Source organism: Coregonus clupeaformis, unplaced genomic scaffold (assembly GCF_020615455.1).
Source record: "Coregonus clupeaformis isolate EN_2021a unplaced genomic scaffold, ASM2061545v1 scaf0281, whole genome shotgun sequence".
NCBI classification, from domain to species: domain Eukaryota; kingdom Metazoa; phylum Chordata; class Actinopteri; order Salmoniformes; family Salmonidae; genus Coregonus; species Coregonus clupeaformis.
This window is the reverse complement of record NW_025533736.1, coordinates 434,575-446,016: the sequence shown is the minus strand read 5'-3', so window position 1 is coordinate 446,016 and position 11,442 is coordinate 434,575. Positions and strand designations below refer to the sequence as shown.

Here is an 11,442-nt window from a genome sequence, read left to right as displayed (position 1 = left end):
CGCTCCTCCGCTATCATTTATCATCCAAAGCAAAAACAGATAAAGCCGTATGCTTATACGCAAGTGCATTTGAAACCTACATTTCCATTACTGGTATTGATAGAATAATTGACTTTTAGAGGGGGGGATTTAAATGGGTTGTGATGCTTGAGGGACTCCTGGCTGAAACCCATGTGTCATTCTCAGTCCGGGACTACAAAGCAATTTTCCAGCGTGCAGATTGGTGAGAAGGAATCAATAACTCACATTCCTGATTACTCTACAGAGGAAATAGAGTTTGTATTGTTGCTTCAAGACAAATGTAAGCCTCTGGCAAGATAAATGGTATTTTCAGCGGTGAAGAAAGCCCCCTTAACTGAAAACTACTTTTCCCATTCACTCCTTTCATTACACCCCCAAACCAACACCTGCCTGTGCTGAGTGTTGAGCTCTCACTCTTTTTATTTGGTTTGTTTCACTGTGGCCATCTCAATATCACTACTGCAGTTGTTGTAATCTAAAGTTCTACACCTATTTCACAGTTGGTTTCACCTTAACTGTGAACGGCCTTCCTGCTCTGTTGTTCCTTTGTCTACAAAAACTTTCTTTCTCCTCCTGAGAAATAAACCAAATGTTTTCTAGGAAATGTGAAGAGGAGCTTCTACAAACCAATTATTTCTAACATTAAATACTGCAGCACAATGCCCAGACTGTAATATGCAAAGGACATAAGCAGGGGTGTGGGGTTGCACAGCTTTTATACAGCAAATGAGTAAAAAAAAATGTTTATTACGTTATATATTATAGATACACTGTCATATTACATAAGGACACATTTCTATTTTATGAGAAGTATCGCACCCCAGGAAGAAGGAATAGCAACCAAGGGGGAGTATAACAAAACATTGAGAAAAGATTCCTGCTATCCCTTCTGGCTAAACATATCCTGATTATGTCAGTCACATACTGTATTACAAAACAACATTGGCTGAGAGCTGCCAGGAGACTTGGAATCTTTCTCATCAGATGCAGGTGTGGTCATGCACGTAACTCCCGGCTCTGGAAAGAAGGTGGAAAATGTATCTGCTGAATATCACACCAGAACTCTGAGACTTTATTACACCGGAGTAGATTAACGGAAAACTGTAGTCATCATCGTAGTCTATATGATTCTTTTGTATTTTGCGAATCAGAGTGCATAAATGTTTATTGTGCCCTAGAGGCGCATAAGTAAAACTGACCTCATTATATCTGATAGAACTGCAACCTTTCCAATAGCTGCTGATGGTAAGTAGCTTTAGCTAAACCTTGTATAGTACATTTAATAACACCCAATACCTCTCTATCTACACTGGAAAATAATGCATGATTACCACACAAGTTATTGACTCACTTCATCAATCATTTGATTGAATTGATCCCTTCTTTCTGATGAAGGGCATTGACGGCAGAAACGTCATGATTTTAACTCAAATTAGATCAATAAAGATTACGTTTTCAATTGTGAGTGAGAGTCGCGCCTCTTCCTTCAAAACGTTGAATTGATCCCACTCACAACAATGCTGTGAAACCTCTTGACACAAAACGAACCATCCACCATGGATCATTTCAAATTGACACACACAGAAAAAAGCGCTCCATCCCACATGCAAGAAACAGACATCACCACTATGTTATGTCCTTGAAACCAAACCAATACAAAGATATGCAAGTGTAAGCAGCATAACCAAACATGGAACAATAACTTGTGCATAAACACTTTTATAGCGCTGTTGATGGTGCCAATGCTAGCTTTTACAATCACCCTACATTCATTCTGCCAGTGATTAAATGTCAAGGGCTCAGAGAAAGAAGAGAAAGAGTGAGAGAGAGAGCGTGTGAGAGAGAGAGAGATGGAGAGAGAAAAAAAGAGAGTAAGGGAGAGGTGATTACCCCATGTTAATCCAGTATCAGCTTTCCGTGATTTGGAGGCTTCCCAGTACATTACTCATTATATGCCGAAAGGTCTGTTAAATGCAGATTAGAGGGTGAGAAGAGGAATGGAGGCAGGACTTGAATTTTCTAATGAAATCCGTTCCTGATACTATCTGGCCTTCAACTGGACTATCCAAGCCTTGTTCCGTGATGATGTCCCCACTTGTCTCCTGTGTTTTCCTGCAGCTGTGCTCCATATTTTTGGTTCTGTCTCAAGCAGACTTTAAATTGAGCTATCCCCTGTAATTCAAACGCAAAAAGCTCAAGCCGTAGACTTTTATCTGTCACATATTTTCCACTAGACATAAATTTGTGATGATTTTGCTCAATTCAAACCTGATGAGGCCACATATTTGGCTATAATTTCATTCTGCGTACAAAGACAACAGTACAAGAGAATACAGTCGAATTCTATAATAAGCGCACAGTGGATATGGGTGAAGTCTGTTTACGTGCAACGTATTTCATGAGTCCCAATTCCAATATATTATTTTAAATTACCCTGGTTCACTGCCTGCTCTGGTTTAGTGCACACATTTATGACCATGCTAAATCATTGTTTACATCAGCAGCTGAAAGTATTGGAAATGTATGGTCAAATGTCTAAAAGAGGCTCACACTTCAAAAGACAAATCACATGCCCTCTGACATGAATCTCATCATACTAAATCTAAACCATCGCACCAACGATAACAGATACCATACTTTATGACCTTAGCCAGGCCTAACCAGGATCGTAATGCCCAATGACCTGAGCTGACCCCATCACATGACCCGGGACTTACCGTGCCGAAGCCAGGGAAGAGGCTGACTGCTGAGGCCGTATCCAGGGGAAACGGGAACTGGAACTGCTTCATGCCCAGAGACTGCTGGACAGTGGGCAGAGCAGGACGTATCAGCGTCGGCAGGAGGCCATTTTGACATGCATTACCTGTAGAGGAGAATAAAGGGAATGGGCAATGTTAGATGGTCTGTGCTGTGGTGGTTCTCAGTTAAACAGGAGCATGATATTATGAGCAAACTGTAAAATGTCTCATAGCCCAAACCACCAAAAGTCAGACTCAAATGGGATGAAATATGAGAGCACTTGTATCCGATATTGGTCTGCCTTGCAGAATTCTTTGCCAAATCCAGGTTTATGGTTTTCCCTGACTATGATGACCTCTCTTCTAATGAAAACAAGGCCTCTAGACTGAGTCTGAACAAGTTGTAGATAAACCGAGACAATTGAGACATAGCCTACAGAGACAAATACAATATGATGTTAATTGGATCATGGGAATGCCATGTCAGCCTTATCCAGTTGTATTTGACTCTTTAATCCTTTACTTCTATCTCATTAGCACTGTTTAAAGCTGCAATCAATATATGTAACTTTTTGGGTGACCCGACAAAATTCACATAGAAATGTAAGTTATAAATCTGTCATTCTTATTGAAAGCAAGTCTAAGAAGCGGTAGATATGTTCTATGTGCGCTATTTCTATGCTTCCTGTTCTTACGTTTTGTTTTTGCGTCTTCTACTTTCGGTTTTGTACACCAGCTTCAAACAGCTGAAAATACAAAATGTTTGGTTATGGAAAAAATATTTCACAGCGGTTTAGATGGTACAATGATTCTCTACACTATACTTGCTTGTTTTGTCAGATAAATTGAAACTAGGCGAACTATTCGAATTTTAGCAACCAGGAAATGGTGGAGCGATTTCTGCATAGTGCATCTTTAGGAGAGAAATGTCCTAATGCTGAAACCATCCTCTTAATTACAAATGTGAAATGAGTGCACCAGACTAGACAGATCTATAACTAAGTAGATTCAATAGCAAGGGCTGCAAAACTCCCTGGAAAAACCAAAGTAAATACTTATTGTCATGTACATAAGAGACGCCAGAGCAGGCTTTATAAGCTATGATTTACAACCAGCAGAGCCTTACTTCAACACCGAGGGATTAGAAAGCAGAGAAACGACCCCAGCTTTCCAAAACATTAGGAATTAAAGAAAGCCATTCTGTACCCATTAATTAGAACCAGGGATGACTTTTACTGACTTTTACCGCAGCACATTTAACAACATGAAGAACTCAGAGCCAGCATGACTAAAAGCGGAGATACCATATCAAAACACTGTCTTGAGACAAATAAAAACTATGTTTGCCACATTCACGTCCCCAGGCGATAGTAAGGGTGAATAAAACGAAACAGTTGTAAAAAAGAAAGAGGGAGAGAGAGGGAAAATTATTTTTTCCCTCCGCTCGGAGGAGCGCTGCCATCTGTTGGAAAGCAGCACATGCCGATGCTCATGTGGAGACACGTCCCAGTTCTCCTCTAACAAAGCATGTCCTTCTGCAGCCATCATCCCTGCAGCATCCACCACTGACATGTTGCCTGACGTCACCTTGGAAACACGCTGCAGACAAGCTAGATTGCGGACCAGAAATGTAACGTGCAGTCAAAACAGCCTATTCAAACAACCAGAACTGTACTCTCCATGGCTGATGTTGAGGAGTGAGGAGTGAGCTACAGTATCCAATGGGTGGTGTTTCAAATATAAATGTGTCCATGGAAAAAAGGAGGGAATGTATCTGGTTGTGATGGAATTGTTATACAGTACATGTTTGCACTTACAAGAAGGCACATAGGAGTCCAGCATCTCAGCTCTATTGAATGACAAAAAGCAAACAAATCACATTGGTCAATATTTTAGCCAATCTTTTAGTCTCCCCTAACACAGTGCAGTAACTCAAAAACCAATTTCCTCATTTCAGGATGGCGTACTGAGACAAGACTCTTTAACCTCATGGGTTCATTTTCAGTTCCTCCGTTCTGGATAGCAAAGCAATACTGATCTCCCAACATGCCCGAACACACAAGGAGACATTCCATCTTTGAACATTGCCTCGTGTAAGGCTAGTGTTTCAACTCCCTGACCTGAACATTATATTGGCTCATGGCTCATTGTAGTATTAAGAGTGGCGCTTGTAGACTAGAGTAAGTCCTGTCTCTAGGTATGAGACTCTCCAGCTGTGTATAGTACACTCTTAGAAAAAAGGGTTCTTCAGCTGTCCCCATAGGATAACCTTTTTTGGTTCCAGGTAGAACCCTTTTTGGTTCCAGGTAGAACCCTCTCTGAAAAGGGTCCTACATTGAACCCCAAAATGGGTTCTACCCGGAATCAAAGGGTTCTCCTATGAGGAGTGTGCATGTGTGTTTTCATGTGGTGTGTTTTGAAATACGTGTAAAATAGATATGTGTGCTGCTCGTAAATGCATGTAAGTGTGTCCTTGTAAGTTTGTTTAATGTGTATCTGTCAACGTCTTGGGCGTCACGCGTCTTTTCATGCATGTCTGTGCGTGTGGGCGACTTGCAGATCGCCCCATATCGCCCCTCTTAAAAATGTTTTTATCTGGAACTAAAACCCTGCGGCTGTGTGTCGAGCGAGAGTAAAGATGTCTGGAGGACACAGACTAACGTGAATAATGAATCGTCTTCCACTGCTCTCGCCCACCTCTGCCTCTCCTGGTCCTGATCCCGACTGCTCTCCGATAAGATCTGTCCAAAGGGCTGAGATTCCACACAGCCGGAAAACTGCTGTCATGGAATATAGAATCTACGAAGCAATGGTCTACTATTTCACGGAGCAAATATAAATCCAATTATTGGGAAATATGAGTTCAACTGCGTGTCAAAACCATTAATATCCTTATGATGTCTATTCAGATGCGTTTCACAGCATTGTGTTCTCAGGGGCTGTCTGATTGTATTCCATGACTCTTCCATTAAACTCAGGATCAATCACTGTAATTAAGATGCAGGGGTTACAGTGCTATCACCCAATTAACAAAAACAACAAAGCATGTAGAAACATTAAAATATCTTATTAATCAATCATATTTGAAGATTGGTCAATTAGAAACAGATTTACAGCTTTCTCATTTCCCTCTAACAAAATTATGTAAATGTACCCCAAGGCTACATGTTTGTATCCATTTCAGTAAGTTCTCAGCTGCATTTATAACAGTTAGCATTTAGCTCCGGGCTCTAGAATAGCCTGGCTAACACTAGAACCCTACCCTCCCAATGTAACCCGCTCTGTTGTCATGACTTTCGCGGTGTAACCTCTAATAAACACAGCTGTCTTGGAGTTTTGATCCAACAATCACTTCCCCTGTGCTCTGTAATCTGAGGTTAACCAAAGAGACGTTTACATGCTCTTAAACTCTCACCGCGTGGCCAGATACACCAGATACTTGCTCTGGGCCTCCAGCTCAACACTATTGCCTTGTATGATTACAGCTCACACTTAGACACATTACTCCTGCTGAGTTATTGGCCTTTTATTGGCCTTTTTCATTCATTTGGACTCAGTTCATGAAGGGGGTTATTTGTATAGGAGGCACAGGGGTATTGCCCCTCTTGATTTTCTGAAATTCTAAGAGATCAAATTCATATGAATTTGTAGAAGTATTATGTGACATGAGGATTTATATTATTCAAAATGTGTATTCAAAAAGTAAAAAAAAAAAAACGTCTTTGAGGAAAACCACAAACTTGGATTTGGCAGACACAAAACAACAAAAAGTATTTATATCACTGACACAACAGCTAATTTAGCTTTGTTTATAGTGTAACATATTATGCAAACGATATTAATATCTTCATCCACAAATGCTTAAGCAATGCACGCTCTCCACAACCAAAACCTAACAACCTTCCTTCCTCCCTGTTCCTCCGTTATTCAATGATGACATTAGACATTAGCACAACAACAAAATTATTTTATTCACAATGCACTTCTCGTACATTTGACAAAAGTGACAAAATAGCATTTCACCACCCTATCGTCACTAGGGCTACCAGTCTCCAGGTGGGTCTGTATGTTGACTAAAGCTGATGAGTCATGAGGCTGAGCCAGAACCAGGGAGGTGACTACACAGACCAAGGACACTAGACCAGTCACGTCCCTACTACATCAACACTCCTTGCCCTTCAATGTACACAGAGAGCTAATGTCAACAGCATGCATGTCAGTACAGGATAGATTGACTGCATAAATTCTTGTTTTTGTGAGAAATATTATTGTGTAGAAAATTCCAAATGGTCTGTATAATCAACTTACATATAGCTCTGACAGACATACTTACCCCACCAGACATGCCACCAAGGGTCTCTTCACAGTCCCCAAATCCAGAATGAATTCAAGGCAACACACAGTATTATATAGAGCCATGATCACATGGAACTCCATTCCATCTCAAATTATTCAAGCAAACAAATAAAACAACACCGCACAGCACTTAGGCTTTTAGGCATATGTATATGTACTGATGTGTGTGTAACAGTCAGTAGGACCTTTTTTTGGTTCTATTGTTCTTATTTTCAATGTGTATAGTTCAGTCCTTGAGCTGTTCTTTTCTCTTGATATTCTGTATTATGTAATGTTTTATGTTTTGTGTGGACCCCAAGAAGAGTAGCTGCTGCTTCAGTAACAGCTAATGAGGATCCGAATAAAATAAAAAATACTCCTGTGGTTGAACACCTGCCAGGTGACCAACAGTCACAGGTCTCTGAGAGCTTATACATCATTACACCTGACACACATCCTACATCATAACCTCTTTTCTAAAGGACGCATTAACAGTCTGCTCACAATGTCACCTGGCTCCAAAACAAAAACTCTCTGTAACACTTTACTTAAAGCCTGCAGGTATATTGCATTATAATGCAGTTATAATGCATAATAAATCTTGTCATGAGCATGATGTATAATGAACCCCTTATAATGGCAGAATCTCACTCTATTAGGCTGCAGTGTAATTTGAGATTATTTTAATCCCACAAAAAAAGACAGTGCCCTTTTACGAAGCCTTGCTGCAGAAGAATCAGTGTAATTATTCTTCTAACGTGAGAATGTAAGCCAGCGATGTGAGGAGCACTCCTGCTTTAAGTCTGCATAAGCCTCTCATCAAACACAAATCTAATGGAAGAAGTCACATTCTTTCATTTCTCGGACTATTCTACACAGCATATCAAGTGGCTCACAAAGCCGACCGTGAGCTCCTTCTTTGAATTCCTTCGCTATAAACACATCGGCGAGACTCTATAAAACATGTGAGATGAAATCCAAACCTTGGACTTTCAACCCCACACATGGATCTAGTCTGGCAGGATGGACATGGGGCGTAGGGCTTATCCAACTGTGTTAAATCTAGTAAGTGTGGAACTTCACACTTTCCTTCCTTTTACGTTAACCAAACCATCCGTTCCATCTCTGAAGAGGATGTATGTACTGCTAATGCCACACATGCACACAATCACACACACACCAACTCACCGAAAAACATGCTGCTCTCCATGGCTCCTTAGACATGGGGGTCTGTATGTCCTCTCGGATGCCCTGCCAGCTTGTGTGTGTGTGTGTCCATGGGCAGCAGCCTGGGCATGTCTCACACACTCTTTATGTGTGTTTGTGTGAGTGTGTGCAGCGCTGGAGTCCGTCTATCTATCTGCGTGTCTGCAGTCGTTACTGTGTGCAGCCGTTACTCTCCTCTCCTTCGTCTCACTCTCTCTCTCTCTCTCTCTCTCTCTCTCTCTCTCTCTCTCTCTCTCTCGTCTTGCTGGTTCTGCTTGTCTCTCCTCCCGTCCTCCCGTCCTCCTGTACACTCTCCTCTCTACTCTACTTGAGTGCTGGCCCCTCTGCGTGCTTCTCTTCTCTCCAAGGTGTCTATCTACATTTTCCAGCTACAGCTTCTCTTCTGATCTATTAACCTCTCTCTCTCTCTTTCTCTCTCTCTCTCTCTCTCTCTCTCTCTCTCTCTCTCTCTCTCTCTCTCTCTGGGTTCCTTCTCTGTCCGTCTCTTCTTTGTTAAATGTGTAAAACACTCGCCGTCTCCTCTCTCACACTTTCTATATATCTTTTCCTCTTTTTCTCTCCTTTTAATATCTTTCTTTACTTCTTTCTTTAACTACCTATCTTCCTCTGTTCTCTGTTCTCTCTATCTCTGTCTGTTTCTTTACTCCCTTTATTCTTATCTCTCCATGCTCTCTCTCTCTTTCTCTCTCCATGCTCTCTCTCTCTTTCTCTCTCCATGCTCTCTCTCTCTCTCTCTCTCTCTCTCTCTCTCTCTCTCTCTCTCTCTCTCTCTCTCTCTCTCTCTCTCTCTCTCTCTCTCTCTCTCTCTCTCTCTCTCTCTCTCTCTCTCTCTCTCTCTCTCTGTAATCTGATTCCTGAAGCTGGGCTGATATCAGTGCTGTGCTGTTGGTGTGAGATCCACTGCTCTTCTCCGTCGTTTTCTGGTGGCTCCTCGGGCACAACTCAACATAACACAGAACAGAACACTACCAGGCACAAGCGACAGCCACCAGCCACACAGAGAGACGGCTGGTCGCTGTTACCCACAAATACCAACTAGGTTTTGTGATGCACAACAAGGGTTTGCCTGTATATATATGTGTGTGTGTGTGTGTGCCAGCATCCACCCACTTAACCTCCACCGCCCTTGGCTCTGTTTTCACACAATCACTTTGATTGGTTCACTGTAATGCCTCTGAAGGTCAGACAGCAGCATTGACCGCTCCAAAGCCTGGCCACCGCTATCGACTAAAAATGAGACAGTCCTGATCAGAGCGATGTCTGTCCACACACACCCCAAGATAGCCAGCCCAGCCTTTAGTGACATCATAACTGTCTCCTCAAGACCCAAAAAGAAATCAATGTTTTCAAGTGTTGCGATTTCTCTCCTCCTATCCCCTCAGGCTCCGCTATGGCAGCCATCTCGCATCGCACAGATGTTTTCAATTAATCCTGAAACCCATTCTGTCTCGCCCAACCCCCGAGCCCACTTCCAGTAAGTACGTTTATTCCATATCTGAAACGGCAGCCTCTCCTTCTCTCCCTCCTCTCTTGGTCATTCACTCTCTCTCTCTCTGATTCTCTCTCTCTGATTCTCCCTCTCTCTCTCTCTCTCTCTCTCTCTCTCTCTCTCTCTCTCTCTCTCTCTCTCTCTCTCTCTCTCTCTCTCTCTCTCTCTCTCTCTCTCTCTCTCTCTCTCTCTCTCTCTCTCTTTCACTGGCGGTGGCTGTGGTGGCTGGGCGAATGTGTTTTTTAACCTTGTGTCTTGTGTTATGTCTCATTAAGCACCCTATTTAGTTTCCTTGTTGTTAGTGTAGTGTTGTGTGTAATTGTTTCGTGTCAGGTGTTTGTGCGTTACCCGTGTTTCGGTACGCCAGTAACGATTAGCTTCCTCCTCGGTTGAGGAGAGTTTTTGCGCCCTGTGTTTGTGCGCTCGTGTTTGACGCCTGTGTGCGTCTGTTTGGCCTCAGGCCGTTTTTGGATTATTTTGCTCGCACTAGTAAAGTCTTGTTGGACTGTACATCTGCTTCTGCGCCTGATTCCACACCACACCATTTAAACACCGTGACAGAATTACACACCCGACATGGAATCAGCAGGAGCCGAAGCAGCCCCGACGAGACTGGAGGTCCAGGTTCGGGAACAACAGGACCAGATACAGCAGATGGGGACCGCCCTGCAGGAGGTGATCACCACGCTCCGAGGCTGGGGAGCGCCTCCACCACCTCCCTCACTGCCAGCACCATCGGCCAGTCCGCCCATTCCAGCGCCAGAACCCCGAGGAATCCGACTCTCTCTCCCGAGGGCCTACGACGGAACCGCGGCTGGGTGTCAGGGATTCCTCCTCCAGGTGGAGCTATACCTGGCCACCGTACACCCGGCACCCTCGGGGCATGAGAGCGTGTCCGCCCTGATCTCCTGCCTGTCCGGGAAGGCGTTGGAATGGGCCAACGCGGAGTGGAGGAAGATCGACGCCGAGACGATCACCTACAACGAGTTCTCCCGCCGCTTCAGGGCGGTGTTTGACCATCCCCCGGAGGGGAAAGCGGCGGGGGAGCGTCTGGTCTTCCTCCGGCAGGGGAGGAGGAGTGCCCAAGAATTCGCTCTCGAATTCCGTACTCTAGCGGCAGATGCAGGGTGGAATGAGCGGGTCCTCGTCGATCTATACAGATGTAGCCTACGAGAGGACGTCCGTCGGGAGCTGGCTTGTAGGGACACCAGTCTCTCTTTCGACATGTCCATCAGGCTGGATAACCTATTGGCCACCCGCGGACGTCCTGAGAGGGGTCCGTCCATTTCACCCTCCAGCGCCTCCGAGCCGTGTCCTATGGAGCTCGGGGGCGCTGGCGCTAGAGAGAGGAGGAGTCGGTTGGTTAGGGGGTCCATCCACTGCACCAACTGTGGTCGGGGAGGACACACCGCGGCTAGGTGCTGGGGATGGCCTCCTAGGGAGGATGACGACAGGTCCCGCACTGGGGATTCCCTCCAGGTGAGTAGGCGCCCCACTCACCCAGAGCTCACTGTTGCCCATTTTTGGATGCCTGTGCGTTTTCCACAGGTAGCACCTCATTCCCAGCATAAGGCGCTGGTAGATTCAGGCGCGGCTGGGAATTTTATTGATAAAAAGTTTTGTTTAGCGTTA

The 11,442-nt window shown here is 44.0% G+C and overlaps 1 long non-coding RNA gene across 1 annotated transcript; it reads right to left on the bottom strand.

Annotated features, from left to right (window-relative positions):
- Positions 1-904: 904 nt before the first annotated feature.
- LOC121561983 lies at positions 905-8,891 on the bottom strand. Its single transcript, XR_005999367.2, has 3 exons — positions 8,283-8,891; positions 2,739-2,884; positions 905-1,038 (listed from the first exon to the last, which is right to left on the bottom strand). It is a non-coding gene; the product is annotated as an uncharacterized LOC121561983 (long non-coding RNA).
- Between the last annotated feature and the right edge of the window lie 2,551 nt (positions 8,892-11,442).